We start from the raw sequence: 17,712 nt of genomic DNA, 5'->3' as shown, positions 1-17,712 counted from the left end.
CATTACATCACTTTAGCATCATTTTGACATTAGTTGCAACTCTCACTACAACACTGTAGCATCATTTCTTAGGTTCGTAGCATCTCTCATTACGTCACTTGGTTATCATTTCTTATGTGAGAAGAAACTCTCACTACATCACTGTAGCTTTATTTTCAGTTAAGAAGAAACTCTCACTACATCACTGTAGCTTTATTTTCAGTTAAGAAGAAAATCTCACTACATTACTGTAGCTTTATTTTCAGTTAAGAAGAAACTCTCACTACATTACTGTAAGCATCAATTTGAGGATAGTGTCAACTCTTACTTCATCACTGCATCATTTTGAGGTTCGTAGCAACTCTCACTCCATGACTTTAGCATCAATTTTTAGGTTTTAATCAACTCTCACTACATTACTGTCAGCATCAATTTGAGCTTCCTAGTGACTCTCACTACATCACTGTCGCATCATTTCTTCGGTTCGGAGCAACTCTCATTACATCACTTTAGCATCATTTTTAAATTAGTAGCAACTGTCATTACATCACTTGAGCATCATTTTGAGGTTCGTAGACCTCTCACCACATCAGTGTAACATCATTTTGAGGTTAGTAGCAACTCTCACTACATCACTGAAGAATCATTTTGAGAATAGTTGAAACTCTCACTACATCACTGTAGCCTTATTTTGAGTTTAGCAGAAACTCTCACTACATTACTGTCAGCATCATTTTGAGGTTTTTAGCAACTCTCACCACATCACTGGAGCATCATTTCTTAGGGTAGTAGCAACTCTTACTACATCACTGAAGCATCATTTTGAGGATAGTAGTAACTCTTACTACACCACTGTCGAATCATTTAAAGGTTCGTAGCAATTCTCACTACATTACTGTCAGCATCATTTTGAGGTTCGTAGAACTCTCACCACATCACTGTAGCATCCTTTCTTAGGTTAGTAGCAAGTCTCATTACATCACTTCAGCATCATTTTGAGGTTCGTAGCAACTCTCATGACATCACTTTAGCATCATTTTTAAATTAGTAGCAACTGTCATTACATCACTTGAGCATCATTTTGAGGTTCGTAGAACTCTCACCACATCAGTGTAACATCATTTTGAGGTTAGTAGCAACTCTCACTACATCACTGAAGAATCATTTTGAGAATAGTTGAAACTCTCACTACATCACTGTAGCCTTATTTTGAGTTTAGCAGAAACTCTCACTACATTACTGTCAGCATCATTTTGAGGTTTTTAGCAACTCTCACCACATCACTGGAGCATCATTTCTTAGGGTAGTAGCAACTCTTACTACATCACTGAAGCATCATTTTGAGGATAGTAGTAACTCTTACTACACCACTGTCGAATCATTTAAAGTTTCGTAGCAATTCTCACTACATTACTGTCAGCATCATTTTGAGGTTCGTAGAACTCTCACCACATCACTGTAGCATCCTTTCTTAGGTTAGTAGCAAGTCTCATTACATCACTTCAGCATCATTTTGAGGTTCGTAGCAACTCTCATGACATCACTATCAGCATCATTTTGAGGTTAGTCGCAACTCTCACTACATTATTGTGGCATCATTTTGAGGTTTTTCGCAACTCTCACTACATCACTGTAGCATCATTTGTTTGGTTAGTGGCAATTCTTATTACATCACTGTAGCATCATTTGAGCATCGTAGCAACTCTCACTACATCACTGTAGCATCATTTTGAGGATTTTTGAAACTCCCACTTCATGAGTGTCAGCATCATTTTGAGATTAGTAGCAACTCTCACTACATCACTGTAGCATCAGTTTGAGGTTTTTAGCAACTGTCACAACATTACTGATAGCATCATTTTGAGATTTTTAGCAACTCTCACTACATCACTATCAGCATCATTTTAAGGTTGGTAGCAACTCTCACTACATCACTGTAGCATTATTTTGAGTTAACAGAAACTCACACTACATTACTGTCAGTATCATTTTTAGGTTTTTAGCAACTCTCACTAAATGACTTTAGCATCATTTTGAGGTTCGTAGCAGCTCTCATGACATCACTTTGGCATCATTTTGAGGTTTGTAGCAACTCTCACTACATCACTGTAGCATTATTTTGAGTTAACAGAAACTCACACTACACTACTGTCAGTATCATTTTTAGGGTTTTAGCAACTCTCACTACATCACTGTAGCATTATTTTGAGATAAGTAGCAACTCTCACTACATCACTGAAGCATCATTTTGAGATTTTTAGCAACTCTCACTACATCACTGTAGCATCATTTGGAGGATAGTAGCAACTCTCACTAAATGACTGTCAGCATCATTTTAAGGTTTCAAGCAACTCTCACCACATCACTGTAGCATCATCCATAGATTTTAAGCAACTCTCACTACATAACTGTAGCATCATTTTGAGGTTAGTAGCAACTCTCACTACATCACTGTAGCATCATTTTGAGGTTTTTAGCAACTCTCACTTCATTACTGTAGCATCATTTTGAGGTTTTTCGCAACTCTCACCACATCACTGTAGCATCATTTTGAGGTTCGTAGCAACTCTCACTACATTACTGTTAGCATCATTTTGAGGTTCGTAGCAACTCTCACTACATTACTGTAGCATCATTTTGAGGTTTTTCGCAACTCTCACCACATCACTGTAGCATCATTTTGAGGTTCGTAGCAACTCTCACTACATTACTGACAGCATCATTTTGAGGAAAGTAGCAACTCTCACTTCATGACTGTCAGCATCATTTTAAGGTTTGAAGCAACTCTCACTACATCACTGGAGCATCATTTTGAGGTTTTTAGCAACTCTCACAACATCACTGAAGCATCATTTTGAGATTTTTAGCAACTCTTACGACATCACTGTAGCATCATTTTGAGCTTCGTAGCAACTCTCACTACATCACTGTAGCATCATTTTGAGGTTTTAAGCAACTCTCACTAAATCACTGTTGCATCATTTCTTAGGTTTGTAGCAATTCTTTTTACATCACTGGAGCATCATTTCTTAGATTAGTAGCAACTCTCACTACATTACTGGAGCATCATATTGAGGTTCGTAGTGTCACGTCCCCACGGTCACGGGCATGGGGGCGTTGCATTATTTTTGACTTCCTTCCCTTCTCAGGTTCGAGCTTCATGGGGCGGAGCTGCTGACTAATTGGGAGCACCTGGGCCCGGCGTCTCCCAGCTATAAAGCAGGCGATCAACCTGGCCGGTTGTCTCTCGCTCACTCCTCCTGGCCCACGTCGGAGCGATGGTTGTGTTTCTTGAGTTATGTCTTGTTTAGTTCTCTGCATCCATCACACCGCACACATACACCCCCTGTACACTCATGCACACACTCGCACTCACCACTGACACTACTGATAACCACACTCCACTGTACGTTATGGTTTGCCTTGTGTTGATTTTGCGTTACTAATAATAAATTATTAGTTGTGTTTCACGTTTAGTCTGCGTCTCCCTCCTTCGATGTCACGATTTCTGAGCCGGGTCGTGACAGAAGCAACTCTCACCACATCACTGTCGCATTATTTTGAGATTTTAAGCAACTCTCAGTACATCACTGGAGCATCATTTTGAGGTTCATCGAAACTCTCACTACATCACTGTAGCATCATTTGGAGGATAGTAGCAACTCTCACTACATGACTGTCAGCATCATTTTAAGGTTTTCAGCAACTCTCAGTACATCACTGGAGCATCATTTTGAGGTTCATCGAAACTCTCACTACATCACTGTAGCATCATTTTGAGGATAGTAGCAACTCTCACCACATCACTTTCGCATCATTTATTAGGTTAGAAGCAACTCTCATGACATCACTTTCGCATCTTTTTGAAATTAGTAGATACTCTCATTACATCACTGTCAGCATCATTTTGAGTTCATTATTATCATTGAGGTTATTCGAATCTTTCACTGCATTACTGTTAGCATTATTTTGATTTCATTAGCAATTCTTACGACATCTCTGTCGCATTATTTTGAGGTTATTAGCAACTCTTCCTACATCCCTGTAGCATTGTTTTTGAGGTCGTTAGCAACTCTTCCTACATCACTGTAGCATTTTTTGAGGTTATTCGCAAATCTTACGACATCACTATCAGCATCATTTTGAGATCATTAGTAACTTTAATTACATCACTGTAGAATCGTTTTGAGGTTCGTAGCAAATATTACTACAAGACTGTCAGCATCACTTTGAGGTTATTCGAAACTTTCACTACATTACTGTCAGCATCACTTTCAGTTTGTTAGCAATCCTTAGAACATCACGGTAGCATCATTTTGAGGTTCGTAGCAACTATTACTACAATAATGTCAGTATTATTTTGAGTTTATTAGCAATTCTTACGACATCACTTTCGCATTATTTTGAGTTTTTTAGCAACTCTTACTAGATTACCGTCAGCATCATTTTGAGTTCATTAGCAATTCTTACAACATCACTGTCGCATCATTTTGAGTTCATTAGCAATTCTTACGACATCACTGTCGCATCATTTTGAGGTTATTAGCAACTATTACTACATTACTGTCAGCATCACTGAGTTTATTAGCATCCATCACCACGTGACTGTTAGCATCGTTTTGAGTTCAATAGCAATTCTTACGACATCACTGTCATCATCATTTTTAGGTTACTCGCAGCTCTAACCACATGACTGTCAGCATCACTTTGAGGTTATTCGAAACTTTCACTACATTACTGTTAGTATCATTTTGAGTTTATTAGCAATTCTTACGACATCACAGTAGCATTATTTTGAGTTTCGTAGCAACTCTTACTACATGACTGTCAGCATCACTTTGAGGTTATTCGAAACACTTACTACATTGCTGTAAGCATCACTGAGTTGATTAGCAACTATCACTACATTACAGTTAGCATCATTTTAAGTTCATTAGCAATTCTTCCGACATCACTTTCAGCATCATTTTGAGGTTATTACCAATTCTTCTGACATCACTGTCGCATTATTTTGAGGTTGTTAGCAACTCTTACTACATTACTGTTGCATTATTTTAAGCAACTCTTTCTAACTGACTGTCAGCATCACTTTGAGGTTGTTCAAAACACTGACTAATTACTTTAAGCATCACTGAGTTAATTAGCAACTATCACTACATTACTGTTAACATCATTTTGAGTTCATTAGCAATTCTTCCGACATCACTGTCGCAATATTTTGAGGTTCGTAGCAACTTTTACTACATTACTGTCAGCATCACTTTTAGGTTATTCAAAACTTTCACTCCATTACTGTTAGCATCATTTTGAGTTCATTAGCAATTCTTACTACATCACTGTCGCATCATTTTGAGATCATTAGCAATTCTTCCGACATCACTATCGCATTATTTTGAGGTTCGTAGCAACTCTTTCTACTTTACTGTTGCATTATTTTGACGTTATTAGCAGCTCTCACTACATTACTGTCAGAATCATTTTGAGGTTAATAGCAGCTCTCACTAGATTACTGTCAGCATCATTTTGAGTTCATTAGCAATTCTTACTACATTACTGTTGCATTATTTTGAGGTTAGTAGCAACTCTTACTACATGACTGTCAGCATCACTTTGAGGTTGTTTGAAACACTTACTACATTACTGTAAGCATCACTGAGTTTATTAGCAACTATCACTACATTACTGTTAGCATCATTTTGAGTTTATTAGCAATTCTTACGACATCACTGTATTGTCAATTTGAGGTTAGTTTCAACTTTTCCAAAATTACCGTCAGCATCATTTTGAGTTCATTAGCATTTCCTCCGACATCACTGTCGCATTATTTTGAGATTATTAGCAATTCTTCCGACATCATTGTCGCATTATTTTGAAGTTCATAGAAACTCTTACTACATGACTGTCAGCATTACTTTGAGGTTATTCGAAACTTTCACAACATTACTTTTAGCATCATTTTGAGTTCATTAGCAATTCTAATGCGGCTCGAGGCCACGCTGGTTCACCGAGCGACAAGGTGAGCCTTGAAAACGGCATCGGTCGAGCTTCCCGGGCTTGGGATATCCGACATCCGGCATCGTTGTGAGAAACAAAGGGGGCTGCGCACGCGGCAGATTGGCACAAGGTAGGAAAGATCAGGCGCTGTGTCGGCCTCCCTGCCTGTCAGTCAGAAGGCTGTGTCCCTGGAGCTCATGTCTGTTCCTAAGCTCAGCGAGTCATACTTACCTGGCAGGGGAGATACCATGATCAGCAAGGTGGTTCTCCCCGGGTGAGGCTCAGCCATAGCACTGGGGCTGTGCTGACCCTGGTGAATTCCCCAAATGTGGGAATCTCAACTGCATAATTTCTGACAGTGGGGGACTGCGTCCGCGCTCTCCCCTGTGATCGTGTGAAAAAAGGAAAGAAAGAAAGAAAGGCCGACCACGGCGGCAACAACAACAACGGTGACCGCCTGTCCCGGCCAGTTGGCGGTCTCCTCTTGTGCTGGCCAGCCTGAGGAGACCGCGGAGGACGTAGCCTCGATGAGCTCCCAGTATCTCTCACACCTTCCAGCCCTAAATGAAGAGGGCAGGGTTTCTGCCACATTTAGTTGAGGGTCATGGTATCTGACAAGCCCTGAGCTCAGGACAATACATCCACGGCTCGTCTTCGCAGTAAGTGGAATGATACCAGAGAATTCATGCGTGGGAGGAGATCAACTTGGAAAACCCCGACTCCAGGATGAGTCGCTGGCTTGTGGCTTTGAACACCGCTTTGTTTTACTTTGAGTCGCCCCACTAGCATAGCAGGGTGAAGGCACCGATTGCCTTTGCTTTGGATAGCAGTGGGGACAACCAGTGTGCCAGATGTAGTGTTTATGGCACTGCATTTTGTGTCGCCACCCAAAATGTTGCAGTTCCTGCCCACAGCCGCGGCCGGGATTGGCTGTACCGGGGGTGCTGGCTCTCACGTCGGGTGGCTGACAGGCATCGCTTCTCGGCCTTTTGGCTAAGATCAAGTGTAGTATCTGTTCTTATCAGTTTAATATCTGGTACGTTCCCTATCCAGGAACCATATATTAAATTGCTTTTTGGAACAGGGAGATGGAACGGGAGCTTGCTCCGTCCTTTCCACGCTTCAACCTGGTATTGCAGTGTTTCCAGGAGTGGTGCAATGCCCCGCATTTCTCGTCGGAAATAAAACAAGCCTCCGCCAGGCACTCGCTCACCTGCTCCACCCAAAGCCGGACCAGGGTTCTCCTCCTGCACTGCAGCTTTTCCTCAGCCTGCGGCCGCAATGGCCTTCCAGGAACAGTGCGGGCCCCTCCCCTTTTGTCAGGAGCAAATCCCGTGCTCTTCAGGCCAACTCTCGAGTGCTGCACATGAGGCCGGGGCTGGATTTCCGCCCGCGCTGCCGCTGGGCGTCATGTTGTGGCTCCGTTTGCACTCCAGATAAGGATGGAGGTCCGCTGACGGCACTGCTCTCGGAGCCTTTCCCAAAAGGCTTTGGAATGCACTCTGAAAGACCTGAACCTTCAATGTGCCTGAGCTTCCCGGGCTTGGGATATCCGACATCCGGCATCGTTGTGAGAAACAAAGGGGGCTGCGCACGCGGCAGATTGGCACAAGGTAGGAAAGATCAGGCGCTGTGTCGGCCTCCCTGCCTGTCAGTCAGAAGGCTGTGTCCCTGGAGCTCATGTCTGTTCCTAAGCTCAGCGAGTCATACTTACCTGGCAGGGGTGATACCATGATCAGCAAGGTGGTTCTCCCCGGGTGAGGCTCAGCCATTGCACTGGGGCTGTGCTGACCCTGGTGAATTCCCCAAATGTGGGAATCTCAACTGCATAATTTCTGGCAGTGGGGGACTGCGTCCGCGCTCTCCCCTGTGATCGTGTGAAAAAAGGAAGGAAAGAAAGAAAGGCCGACCACGGCGGCAACAACAACAACGGTGACCGCCTGTCCCGGCCAGTTGGCGGTCTCCTCTTGTGCTGGCCAGCCTGAGGAGACCGCGGAGGACGTAGCCTCGATGAGCTCCCAGTATCTCTCAAACCTTCCAGCCCTAAATGAAGAGGGCAGGGTTTCTGCCACATTTAGTTGAGGGTCATGGTATCTGACAAGCCCTGAGCTCAGGACAATACATCCACGGCTCGTCTTCGCAGTAAGTGGAATGATACCAGAGAATTCATGCGTGGGAGGAGATCAACTTGGAAAACCCCGACTCCAGGATGAGTCGCTGGCTTGTGGCTTTGAACACCGCTTTGTTTTACTTTGAGTCGCCCCACTAGCATAGCAGGGTGAAGGCACCGATTGCCTTTGCTTTGGATAGCAGTGGGGACAACCAGTGTGCCAGATGTAGTGTTTATGGCACTGCATTTTTTGTCGCCACCCAAAATGTTGCAGTTCCTGCCCACAGCCGCGGCCGGGATTGGCTGTACCGGGGGTGCTGGCTCTCACGTCGGGTGGCTGACAGGTATCGCTTCTCGGCCTTTTGGCTAAGATCAAGTGTAGTATCTGTTCTTATCAGTTTAATATCTGGTACGTTCCCTATCCGGGAACCATATATTAAATTGCTTTTTGGAACAGGGAGATGGAACGGGAGCTTGCTCCGTCCTTTCCACGCATCAACCTGGTATTGCAGTGTTTCCAGGAGTGGTGCAATGCCCCGCATTTCTCGTCGGAAATAAAACAAGCCTCCGCCAGGCACTCGCTCACCTGCTCCACCCAAAGCCGGACCAGGGTTCTCCTCCTGCACTGCAGCTTTTCCTCAGCCTGCGGCCGCAATGGCCTTCCAGGAACAGTGCGGGCCCCTCCCCTTTTGTCAGGAGCAAATCCCGTGCTCTTCAGGCCAACTCTCGAGTGCTGCACATGAGGCCGGGGCTGGATTTCCGCCCGCGCTGCCGCTGGGCGTCAAGTTGTGGCTCCGTTTGCACTCCAGATAAGGATGGAGGTCCGCTGACGGCACTGCTCTCGGAGCCTTTCCCAAAAGGCTTTGGAATGCACTCTGAAAGACCTGAACCTTCAATGTGCCTGAGCTTCTCGGGCTTGGGATATCCGACATCCGGCATCGTTGTGAGAAACAAAGGGGGCTGCGCACGCGGCAGATTGGCACAAGGTAGGAAAGATCAGGCGCTGTGTCGGCCTCCCTGCCTGTCAGTCAGAAGGCTGTGTCCCTGGAGCTCATGTCTGTTCCTAAGCTCAGCGAGTCATACTTACCTGGCAGGGGTGATACCATGATCAGCAAGGTGGTTCTCCCCGGGTGAGGCTCAGCCATTGCACTGGGGCTGTGCTGACCCTGGTGAATTCCCCAAATGTGGGAATCTCAACTGCATAATTTCTGGCAGTGGGGGACTGCGTCCGCGCTCTCCCCTGTGATCGTGTGAAAAAAGGAAGGAAAGAAAGAAAGGCCGACCACGGCGGCAACAACAACAACGGTGACCGCCTGTCCCGGCCAGTTGGCGGTCTCCTCTTGTGCTGGCCAGCCTGAGGAGACCGCGGAGGACGTAGCCTCGATGAGCTCCCAGTATCTCTCAAACCTTCCAGCCCTAAATGAAGAGGGCAGGGTTTCTGCCACATTTAGTTGAGGGTCATGGTATCTGACAAGCCCTGAGCTCAGGACAATACATCCACGGCTCGTCTTCGCAGTAAGTGGAATGATACCAGAGAATTCATGCGTGGGAGGAGATCAACTTGGAAAACCCCGACTCCAGGATGAGTCGCTGGCTTGTGGCTTTGAACACCGCTTTGTTTTACTTTGAGTCGCCCCACTAGCATAGCAGGGTGAAGGCACCGATTGCCTTTGCTTTGGATAGCAGTGGGGACAACCAGTGTGCCAGATGTAGTGTTTATGGCACTGCATTTTTTGTCGCCACCCAAAATGTTGCAGTTCCTGCCCACAGCCGCGGCCGGGATTGGCTGTACCGGGGGTGCTGGCTCTCACGTCGGGTGGCTGACAGGTATCGCTTCTCGGCCTTTTGGCTAAGATCAAGTGTAGTATCTGTTCTTATCAGTTTAATATCTGGTACGTTCCCTATCCGGGAACCATATATTAAATTGCTTTTTGGAACAGGGAGATGGAACGGGAGCTTGCTCCGTCCTTTCCACGCATCAACCTGGTATTGCAGTGTTTCCAGGAGTGGTGCAATGCCCCGCATTTCTCGTCGGAAATAAAACAAGCCTCCGCCAGGCACTCGCTCACCTGCTCCACCCAAAGCCGGACCAGGGTTCTCCTCCTGCACTGCAGCTTTTCCTCAGCCTGCGGCCGCAATGGCCTTCCAGGAACAGTGCGGGCCCCTCCCCTTTTGTCAGGAGCAAATCCCGTGCTCTTCAGGCCAACTCTCGAGTGCTGCACATGAGGCCGGGGCTGGATTTCCGCCCGCGCTGCCGCTGGGCGTCAAGTTGTGGCTCCGTTTGCACTCCAGATAAGGATGGAGGTCCGCTGACGGCACTGCTCTCGGAGCCTTTCCCAAAAGGCTTTGGAATGCACTCTGAAAGACCTGAACCTTCAATGTGCCTGAGCTTCTCGGGCTTGGGATATCCGACATCCGGCATCGTTGTGAGAAACAAAGGGGGCTGCGCACGCGGCAGATTGGCACAAGGTAGGAAAGATCAGGCGCTGTGTTGGCCTCCCTGCCTGTCAGTCAGAAGGCTGTGTCCCTGGAGCTCATGTCTGTTCCTAAGCTCAGCGAGTCATACTTACCTGGCAGGGGAGATACCATGATCAGCAAGGTGGTTCTCCCCGGGTGAGGCTCAGCCATTGCACTGGGGCTGTGCTGACCCTGGTGAATTCCCCAAATGTGGGAATCTCAACTGCATAATTTCTGACAGTGGGGGACTACTTCCGCGCTCTCCCCTGTGATCGTGTGAAAAAAGGAAAGAAAGAAAGAAAGGCCGACCACGGCGGCAACAACAACAACGGTGACCGCCTGTCTCGGCCAGTTGGCGGTCTCCTCTTGTGCTGGCCAGCCTGAGGAGACCGCGGAGGACGTAGCCTCGATGAGCTCCCAGTATCTCTCACACCTTCCAGCCCTAAATGAAGAGGGCAGGGTTTCTGCCACATTTAGTTGAGGGTCATGGTATCTGACAAGCCCTGAGCTCAGGACAATACATCCACGGCTCGTCTTCGCAGTAAGGGGAATGATACCAGAGAATTCATGCGTGGGAGGAGATCAACTTGGAAAACCCCGACTCCAGGATGAGTCGCTGGCTTGTGGCTTTGAACACCGCTTTGTTTTACTTTGAGTCGCCCCACTAGCATAGCAGGGTGAAGGCACCGATTGCCTTTGCTTTGGATAGCAGTGGGGACAACCAGTGTGCCAGATGTAGTGTTTATGGCACTGCATTTTGTGTCGCCACCCAAAATGTTGCAGTTCCTGCCCACAGCCGCGGCCGGGATTGGCTGTACCGGGGGTGCTGGCTCTCACGTCGGGTGGCTGACAGGCATCGCTTCTCGGCCTTTTGGCTAAGATCAAGTGTAGTATCTGTTCTTGTCAGTTTAATATCTGGTACGTCCCCTATCCGGGAACCATATATTAAATTGCTTTTTGGAACAGGGAGATGGAACGGGAGCTTGCTCCGTCCTTTCCACGCATCAACCTGGTATTGCAGTGTTTCCAGGAGTGGTGCAATGCCCCGCATTTCTCGTCGGAAATAAAACAAGCCTCCGCCAGGCACTCGCTCACCTGCTCCACCCAAAGCCGGACCAGGGTTCTCCTCCTGCACTGCAGCTTTTCCTCAGCCTGCGGCCGCAATGGCCTTCCAGGAACAGTGCGGGCCCCTCCCCTTTTGTCAGGAGCAAATCCCGTGCTCTTCAGGCCAACTCTCGAGTGCTGCACATGAGGCCGGGGCTGGATTTCCGCCCGCGCTGCCGCTGGGCGTCAAGTTGTGGCTCCGTTTGCACTCCAGATAAGGATGGAGGTCCGCTGACGGCACTGCTCTCGGAGCCTTTCCCAAAAGGCTTTGGAATGCACTCTGAAAGACCTGAACCTTCAATGTGCCTGAGCTTCCCGGGCTTGGGATATCCGACATCCGGCATCGTTGTGAGAAACAAAGGGGGCTGCGCACGCGGCAGATTGGCACAAGGTAGGAAAGATCAGGCGCTGTGTCGGCCTCCCTGCCTGTCAGTCAGAAGGCTGTGTCCCTGGAGCTCATGTCTGTTCCTAAGCTCAGCGAGTCATACTTACCTGGCAGGGGAGATACCATGATCAGCAAGGTGGTTCTCCCCGGGTGAGGCTCAGCCATTGCACTGGGGCTGTGCTGACCCTGGTGAATTCCCCAAATGTGGGAATCTCAACTGCAAAAAATTCTGACAGTGGGGGACTGCGTCCGCGCTCTCCCCTGTGATCGTGTGAAAAAAGGAAAGAAAGAAAGAAAGGCCGACCACGGCGGCAACAACAACAACGGTGACCGCCTGTCTCGGCCAGTTGGCGGTCTCCTCTTGTGCTGGCCAGCCTGAGGAGACCGCGGAGGACGTAGCCTCGATGAGCTCCCAGTATCTCTCACACCTTCCAGCCCTAAATGAAGAGGGCAGGGTTTCTGCCACATTTAGTTGAGGGTCATGGTATCTGACAAGCCCTGAGCTCAGGACAATACATCCACGGCTCGTCTTCGCAGTAAGGGGAATGATACCAGAGAATTCATGCGTGGGAGGAGATCAACTTGGAAAACCCCGACTCCAGGATGAGTCGCTGGCTTGTGGCTTTGAACACCGCTTTGTTTTACTTTGAGTCGCCCCACTAGCATAGCAGGGTGAAGGCACCGATTGCCTTTGCTTTGGATAGCAGTGGGGACAACCAGTGTGCCAGATGTAGTGTTTATGGCACTGCATTTTGTGTCGCCACCCAAAATGTTGCAGTTCCTGCCCACAGCCGCGGCCGGGATTGGCTGTACCGGGGGTGCTGGCTCTCACGTCGGGTGGCTGACAGGCATCGCTTCTCGGCCTTTTGGCTAAGATCAAGTGTAGTATCTGTTCTTGTCAGTTTAATATCTGGTACGTTCCCTATCCGGGAACCATGTATTAAATTGCTTTTTGGAACAGGGAGATGGAACGGGAGCTTGCTCCGTCCTTTCCACGCATCAACCTGGTATTGCAGTGTTTCCAGGAGTGGTGCAATGCCCCGCATTTCTCGTCGGAAATAAAACAAGCCTCCGCCAGGCACTCGCTCACCTGCTCCACCCAAAGCCGGACCAGGGTTCTCCTCCTGCACTGCAGCTTTTCCTCAGCCTGCGGCCGCAATGGCCTTCCAGGAACAGTGCGGGCCCCTCCCCTTTTGTCAGGAGCAAATCCCGTGCTCTTCAGGCCAACTCTCGAGTGCTGCACATGAGGCCGGGGCTGGATTTCCGCCCGCGCTGCCGCTGGGCGTCAAGTTGTGGCTCCGTTTGCACTCCAGATAAGGATGGAGGTCCGCTGACGGCACTGCTCTCGGAGCCTTTCCCAAAAGGCTTTGGAATGCACTCTGAAAGACCTGAACCTTCAATGTGCCTGAGCTTCCCGGGCTTGGGATATCCGACATCCGGCATCGTTGTGAGAAACAAAGGGGGCTGCGCACGCGGCAGATTGGCACAAGGTAGGAAAGATCAGGCGCTGTGTCGGCCTCCCTGCCTGTCAGTCAGAAGGCTGTGTCCCTGGAGCTCATGTCTGTTCCTAAGCTCAGCGAGTCATACTTACCTGGCAGGGGAGATACCATGATCAGCAAGGTGGTTCTCCCCGGGTGAGGCTCAGCCATTGCACTGGGGCTGTGCTGACCCTGGTGAATTCCCCAAATGTGGGAATCTCAACTGCATAATTTCTGACAGTGGGGGACTACTTCCGCGCTCTCCCCTGTGATCGTGTGAAAAAAGGAAAGAAAGAAAGAAAGGCCGACCACGGCGGCAACAACAACAACGGTGACCGCCTGTCTCGGCCAGTTGGCGGTCTCCTCTTGTGCTGGCCAGCCTGAGGAGACCGCGGAGGACGTAGCCTCGATGAGCTCCCAGTATCTCTCACACCTTCCAGCCCTAAATGAAGAGGGCAGGGTTTCTGCCACATTTAGTTGAGGGTCATGGTATCTGACAAGCCCTGAGCTCAGGACAATACATCCACGGCTCGTCTTCGCAGTAAGGGGAATGATACCAGAGAATTCATGCGTGGGAGGAGATCAACTTGGAAAACCCCGACTCCAGGATGAGTCGCTGGCTTGTGGCTTTGAACACCGCTTTGTTTTACTTTGAGTCGCCCCACTAGCATAGCAGGGTGAAGGCACCGATTGCCTTTGCTTTGGATAGCAGTGGGGACAACCAGTGTGCCAGATGTAGTGTTTATGGCACTGCATTTTGTGTCGCCACCCAAAATGTTGCAGTTCCTGCCCACAGCCGCGGCCGGGATTGGCTGTACCGGGGGTGCTGGCTCTCACGTCGGGTGGCTGACAGGCATCGCTTCTCGGCCTTTTGGCTAAGATCAAGTGTAGTATCTGTTCTTGTCAGTTTAATATCTGGTACGTCCCCTATCCGGGAACCATATATTAAATTGCTTTTTGGAACAGGGAGATGGAACGGGAGCTTGCTCCGTCCTTTCCACGCATCAACCTGGTATTGCAGTGTTTCCAGGAGTGGTGCAATGCCCCGCATTTCTCGTCGGAAATAAAACAAGCCTCCGCCAGGCACTCGCTCACCTGCTCCACCCAAAGCCGGACCAGGGTTCTCCTCCTGCACTGCAGCTTTTCCTCAGCCTGCGGCCGCAATGGCCTTCCAGGAACAGTGCGGGCCCCTCCCCTTTTGTCAGGAGCAAATCCCGTGCTCTTCAGGCCAACTCTCGAGTGCTGCACATGAGGCCGGGGCTGGATTTCCGCCCGCGCTGCCGCTGGGCGTCAAGTTGTGGCTCCGTTTGCACTCCAGATAAGGATGGAGGTCCGCTGACGGCACTGCTCTCGGAGCCTTTCCCAAAAGGCTTTGGAATGCACTCTGAAAGACCTGAACCTTCAATGTGCCTGAGCTTCCCGGGCTTGGGATATCCGACATCCGGCATCGTTGTGAGAAACAAAGGGGGCTGCGCACGCGGCAGATTGGCACAAGGTAGGAAAGATCAGGCGCTGTGTCGGCCTCCCTGCCTGTCAGTCAGAAGGCTGTGTCCCTGGAGCTCATGTCTGTTCCTAAGCTCAGCGAGTCATACTTACCTGGCAGGGGAGATACCATGATCAGCAAGGTGGTTCTCCCCGGGTGAGGCTCAGCCATTGCACTGGGGCTGTGCTGACCCTGGTGAATTCCCCAAATGTGGGAATCTCAACTGCATAATTTCTGACAGTGGGGGACTGCGTCCGCGCTCTCCCCTGTGATCGTGTGAAAAAAGGAAAGAAAGAAAGAAAGGCCGACCACGGCGGCAACAACAACAACGGTGACCGCCTGTCTCGGCCAGTTGGCGGTCTCCTCTTGTGCTGGCCAGCCTGAGGAGACCGCGGAGGACGTAGCCTCGATGAGCTCCCAGTATCTCTCACACCTTCCAGCCCTAAATGAAGAGGGCAGGGTTTCTGCCACATTTAGTTGAGGGTCATGGTATCTGACAAGCCCTGAGCTCAGGACAATACATCCACGGCTCGTCTTCGCAGTAAGGGGAATGATACCAGAGAATTCATGCGTGGGAGGAGATCAACTTGGAAAACCCCGACTCCAGGATGAGTCGCTGGCTTGTGGCTTTGAACACCGCTTTGTTTTACTTTGAGTCGCCCCACTAGCATAGCAGGGTGAAGGCACCGATTGCCTTTGCTTTGGATAGCAGTGGGGACAACCAGTGTGCCAGATGTAGTGTTTATGGCACTGCATTTTGTGTCGCCACCCAAAATGTTGCAGTTCCTGCCCACAGCCGCGGCCGGGATTGGCTGTACCGGGGGTGCTGACTCTCACGTCGGGTGGCTGACAGGCATCGCTTCTCGGCCTTTTGGCTAAGATCAAGTGTAGTATCTGTTCTTGTCAGTTTAGTATCTGGTACGTTCCCTATCCGGGAACCATATATTAACTTGCTTTTTGGAACAGGGAGATGGAACGGGAGCTTGCTCCGTCCTTTCCACGCATCAACCTGGTATTGCAGTGTTTCCAGGAGTGGTGCAATGCCCCGCATTTCTCGTCGGAAATAAAACAAGCCTCCGCCAGGCACTCGCTCACCTGCTCCACCCAAAGCCGGACCAGGGTTCTCCTCCTGCACTGCAGCTTTTCCTCAGCCTGCGGCCGCAATGGCCTTCCAGGAACAGTGCGGGCCCCTCCCCTTTTGTCAGGAGCAAATCCCGTGCTCTTCAGGCCAACTCTCGAGTGCTGCACATGAGGCCGGGGCTGGATTTCCGCCCGCGCTGCCGCTGGGCGTCAAGTTGTGGCTCCGTTTGCACTCCAGATAAGGATGGAGGTCCGCTGACGGCACTGCTCTCTGAGCCTTTCCCAAAAGGCTTTGGAATGCACTCTGAAAGACCTGAACCTTCAATGTGCCTGAGCTTCCCGGGCTTGGGATATCCGACATCCGGCATCGTTGTGAGAAACAAAGGGGGCTGCGCACGCGGCAGATTGGCACAAGGTAGGAAAGATCAGGCGCTGTGTCGGCCTCCCTGCCTGTCAGTCAGAAGGCTGTGTCCTTGGAGCTCATGTCTGTTCCTAAGCTCAGCGAGTCATACTTACCTGGCAGGGGAGATACCATGATCAGCAAGGTGGTTCTCCCCGGGTGAGGCTCAGCCATTGCACTGGGGCTGTGCTGACCCTGGTGAATTCCCCAAATGTGGGAATCTCAACTGCATAATTTCTGACAGTGGGGGACTGCGTCCGCGCTCTCCCCTGTGATCGTGTGAAAAAAGGAAAGAAAGAAAGAAAGGCCGACCACGGCGGCAACAACAACAACGGTGACCGCCTGTCCCGGCCAGTTGGCGGTCTCCTCTTGTGCTGGCCAGCCTGAGGAGACCGCGGAGGACGTAGCCTCGATGAGCTCCCAGTATCTCTCACACCTTCCAGCCCTAAATGAAGAGGGCAGGGTTTCTGCCACATTTAGTTGAGGGTCATGGTATCTGACAAGCCCTGAGCTCAGGACAATACATCCACGGCTCGTCTTCGCAGTAAGTGGAATGATACCAGAGAATTCATGCGTGGGAGGAGATCAACTTGGAAAACCCCGACTCCAGGATGAGTCGCTGGCTTGTGGCTTTGAACACCGCTTTGTTTTACTTTGAGTCGCCCCACTAGCATAGCAGGGTGAAGGCACCGATTGCCTTTGCTTTGGATAGCAGTGGGGACAACCAGTGTGCCAGATGTAGTGTTTATGGCACTGCATTTTGTGTCGCCACCCAAAATGTTGCAGTTCCTGCCCACAGCCGCGGCCGGGATTGGCTGTACCGGGGGTGCTGGCTCTCACGTCGGGTGGCTGACAGGCATCGCTTCTCGGCCTTTTGGCTAAGATCAAGTGTAGTATCTGTTCTTATCAGTTTAATATCTGGTACGTTCCCTAAGTAAGTAAGTGGAAGGATACCAGAGAGAATTCATGCGTGGGAGGAGATCAACTTGGAAAACCCTGACTCTCATCTCAGATCATTAGCAATTCTTCTTACATCACTGTCGCATTATTTTTAGTTTCATAGCAACTCTTACTACATTACTGTGTCATTATTTTAAGGTTTTTAGCAACTCTTCATAAATTACTGTCAGCATCACTTTGAGTTTATTAGCAACCATCACTACATTACTGTCAGCATCATTCTTGAATTCATTAGCAATTCTTCCGGCATCACTGTAGCATCATTTTGAGATCATTAGCAAT

The 17,712-nt window shown here is 49.2% G+C and overlaps 15 non-coding genes and 1 pseudogene across 15 annotated transcripts; all 16 read left to right on the top strand.

Annotated features, from left to right (window-relative positions):
• The first annotated feature begins 6,196 nt into the window (after positions 1–6,196).
• On the top strand, positions 6,197–6,360 carry LOC147270077 (U1 spliceosomal RNA). The gene has a single exon (XR_015116894.1). It is a non-coding gene; the product is annotated as a U1 spliceosomal RNA (small nuclear RNA).
• A 586-nt stretch (positions 6,361–6,946) lies between these two features.
• On the top strand, positions 6,947–7,137 carry LOC147270076 (U2 spliceosomal RNA). Its single transcript, XR_015116409.1, has one exon. It is a non-coding gene; the product is annotated as a U2 spliceosomal RNA (small nuclear RNA).
• Positions 7,138–7,679: 542 nt separating this feature from the next.
• Positions 7,680–7,843, top strand: LOC147270075 (U1 spliceosomal RNA). Its single transcript, XR_015116752.1, has one exon. It is a non-coding gene; the product is annotated as a U1 spliceosomal RNA (small nuclear RNA).
• Positions 7,844–8,429: 586 nt separating this feature from the next.
• LOC147270074 (U2 spliceosomal RNA) lies at positions 8,430–8,620 on the top strand. Its single transcript, XR_015117071.1, has one exon. It is a non-coding gene; the product is annotated as a U2 spliceosomal RNA (small nuclear RNA).
• Positions 8,621–9,162: 542 nt separating this feature from the next.
• On the top strand, positions 9,163–9,326 carry LOC147270073 (U1 spliceosomal RNA). The gene has a single exon (XR_015116745.1). It is a non-coding gene; the product is annotated as a U1 spliceosomal RNA (small nuclear RNA).
• Positions 9,327–9,912: 586 nt separating this feature from the next.
• On the top strand, positions 9,913–10,103 carry LOC147270072 (U2 spliceosomal RNA). The gene has a single exon (XR_015117070.1). It is a non-coding gene; the product is annotated as a U2 spliceosomal RNA (small nuclear RNA).
• A 542-nt stretch (positions 10,104–10,645) lies between these two features.
• Positions 10,646–10,809, top strand: LOC147270071 (U1 spliceosomal RNA). The gene has a single exon (XR_015117003.1). It is a non-coding gene; the product is annotated as a U1 spliceosomal RNA (small nuclear RNA).
• Positions 10,810–11,395: 586 nt separating this feature from the next.
• Positions 11,396–11,586, top strand: LOC147270070 (U2 spliceosomal RNA). Its single transcript, XR_015116403.1, has one exon. It is a non-coding gene; the product is annotated as a U2 spliceosomal RNA (small nuclear RNA).
• Positions 11,587–12,128: 542 nt separating this feature from the next.
• LOC147270069 (U1 spliceosomal RNA) lies at positions 12,129–12,293 on the top strand. The gene has a single exon (XR_015117014.1). It is a non-coding gene; the product is annotated as a U1 spliceosomal RNA (small nuclear RNA).
• Positions 12,294–12,879: 586 nt separating this feature from the next.
• On the top strand, positions 12,880–13,070 carry LOC147270068 (U2 spliceosomal RNA). The gene has a single exon (XR_015117443.1). It is a non-coding gene; the product is annotated as a U2 spliceosomal RNA (small nuclear RNA).
• Positions 13,071–13,612: 542 nt separating this feature from the next.
• Positions 13,613–13,776, top strand: LOC147270067 (U1 spliceosomal RNA). Its single transcript, XR_015117001.1, has one exon. It is a non-coding gene; the product is annotated as a U1 spliceosomal RNA (small nuclear RNA).
• Positions 13,777–14,362: 586 nt separating this feature from the next.
• Positions 14,363–14,553, top strand: LOC147270066 (U2 spliceosomal RNA). The gene has a single exon (XR_015116400.1). It is a non-coding gene; the product is annotated as a U2 spliceosomal RNA (small nuclear RNA).
• Positions 14,554–15,095: 542 nt separating this feature from the next.
• Positions 15,096–15,259, top strand: LOC147270065 (U1 spliceosomal RNA). Its single transcript, XR_015116651.1, has one exon. It is a non-coding gene; the product is annotated as a U1 spliceosomal RNA (small nuclear RNA).
• A 586-nt stretch (positions 15,260–15,845) lies between these two features.
• Positions 15,846–16,036, top strand: LOC147270064 (U2 spliceosomal RNA). Its single transcript, XR_015116434.1, has one exon. It is a non-coding gene; the product is annotated as a U2 spliceosomal RNA (small nuclear RNA).
• Positions 16,037–16,578: 542 nt separating this feature from the next.
• Positions 16,579–16,742, top strand: LOC147270063 (U1 spliceosomal RNA). Its single transcript, XR_015116636.1, has one exon. It is a non-coding gene; the product is annotated as a U1 spliceosomal RNA (small nuclear RNA).
• Positions 16,743–17,328: 586 nt separating this feature from the next.
• Positions 17,329–17,438, top strand: LOC147270062 (U2 spliceosomal RNA; annotated as a pseudogene).
• Positions 17,439–17,712: the final 274 nt, after the last annotated feature.

Source organism: Aulostomus chinensis, chromosome 1 (genome assembly GCF_037954235.1).
Source record: "Aulostomus chinensis isolate RoL2024-O1b breed Wild chromosome 1, RoL_Achi_v1.0, whole genome shotgun sequence".
NCBI lineage: Eukaryota > Metazoa > Chordata > Actinopteri > Syngnathiformes > Aulostomidae > Aulostomus > Aulostomus chinensis.
Note: the sequence above shows the minus strand (reverse complement) of the source record. Positions and strands in the feature narration are given on the sequence as shown.